At 39.6% G+C, this 1,902-nt stretch overlaps 1 non-coding gene across 1 annotated transcript; it reads left to right on the top strand.

Moving 5' to 3' along the window:
- Window positions 1–1,493: 1,493 nt before the first annotated feature.
- LOC133828258 (small nucleolar RNA R71) lies at window positions 1,494–1,600 on the top strand. The gene has a single exon (XR_009890887.1). It is a non-coding gene; the product is annotated as a small nucleolar RNA R71 (small nucleolar RNA).
- Window positions 1,601–1,902: the final 302 nt, after the last annotated feature.

Here is a 1,902-nt window from a genome sequence, read left to right on the forward strand (position 1 = left end):
GCAAGGAATTGTCTTCCGATGATAATAGCAATTTTTGACTCAATGTTTACCACAAATTGGGTATCAAGAATAAGAAATTCCACAGGGTAATGGAATTTTTCAATTTGAACTAAAACAACCTCAACAATACCCCTAGGCTTTTTGGTGAAGCGGACAGCAAGCTGTAGCACAACAAATGTTGGCTTCATCTCTCCAAGACCGAGTTAAGAGTACACAGAGTAAGGCATGAGATTTACACTCGTGCCAAGATGAAGAAGGGCTTAGCTGACTTCATGAGTCCCAATTTGGCATGAAATGGTGGGACAACAGGGATCTTTTTATTTCGGCGGTGTCTTTTGTTCAATCACCGCACTCATTTGCCCAGTCAATAAAGTAGTCTTCTTAAAATGGTGCTTCCTTTTTGCAGTGCATAGATCCTTGATGATTTTGGCATAAGTCGGCACTTATTTTATGATATGAAACAAAGGAAGATTAATCTTCACTTGTGTCAAGTACTCAAGGATTTCAGCTCGGTTATCAGGAAGTTTCCCAATAGGTTTCAAAGCTTTGGGAAATGGTACTTTTGGAGAAACATTGAGTGGTGCATTCTCGGGATCAAATTTTGGAATGCTGGGAGATGTGGATTTTGTGGATGGGTCTTGCAAAGTTTTGCCATTTCTAGTTGAGATGGCATTGACTTTCTTAACATTTGGATCATCAAAATCTGAGGATTGGGCCATGTCTTGGCCTTGCACATTAAATTTAGGTTGGGAAAGAAGTTTGCCTTTTTCTGGAATGGCCAAGGATTCAGTCAATTTTGAGAATTGACATTTCATTTCCTTGATTTCTTCTATCATTTAGCGATTTAGTTTTGATTGTTCCTCTATGAATGCATGAAGGGTATTCTCAGGAGAATTTCATTATGGATGAGCATTGTATTGAGGTGCAGAATATGCCTTTGATGGTTGAACTTGTTGCTCATTTCTCCATTGGCCTCAAAACGATTGTGCTTGGTTGGAATCTCTCTAACTGAAATTTGGGTGGTTTCTACAACCAGGGTTGTACGTATGGGATGCTTGTTATATGCCCCTAAGTCATTGCATTACTCCTCATAAACGCCCCTCATTTCATTAAAAGCTAAGCAGTCCTAGCTAAATGTTCTGTCCCTCAACAAACAAAGCAAGGTTCTTGTGGTTCTGCTTGAGCAATCATGTACGGTTTTTGGCCATTTATTGTCATTATGACCTCAAAGTGCTTTTTAAAAGCTTCAAGTTGGGTGTTAACACTATCCTCTTCTCGAAGTTGATAGATCTCAGATGGTTTATGTCGGTTGGTGCTATAAGTAGCACTGGGACCAGTCTAAGTGTGACATTTTTTTTGCAGTTTCTTCAAGATATTCAAGAGCATCGTCTGGCTCGTTTTTGAGGAATTCACCATTGCATAGCATTTCTACAAACTGGCCCTCATGACTCGTGAGGCCTTCATAGAAGTAACTGACCAAATGTCAGTTCTCATAGCCATGGTGTGGGTACTGATTCAACAGATCTTTGAATCTTTCCTAGACTTGATAGAACATTTCATTGACCTTTTGGGAAAATGTGGAAATCTATCGTTTTAGACTATTGGTCTTATGGCTAGGGAAGTGTTTCAGAATGAAAGATTTTGTCATTTCCTCCCATTTTCCAATTGACTTAGGTCTCAAAGAGTATAACCAGCTTTTGGCTATGTCCTTCAAGGAGAAAGGGAAGAACTTTAGTCGCAAAGATTCGGCATTTTCTGCTCAGTTATAGAACGTGGCTAGTATCTCCTCGAATTCTCTAATATGCACGTATGGGCTTTCGTTTTCCATTCCATGAAATGTGGGCAAGAGTTGAATCATGCCAGGTTTAAAGTCTAACACGGGCATATTAAGAGGGAAGATAA

This window comes from Humulus lupulus, chromosome 3 (genome assembly GCF_963169125.1).
Source record: "Humulus lupulus chromosome 3, drHumLupu1.1, whole genome shotgun sequence".
In the NCBI taxonomy this organism is placed as follows: domain Eukaryota; kingdom Viridiplantae; phylum Streptophyta; class Magnoliopsida; order Rosales; family Cannabaceae; genus Humulus; species Humulus lupulus.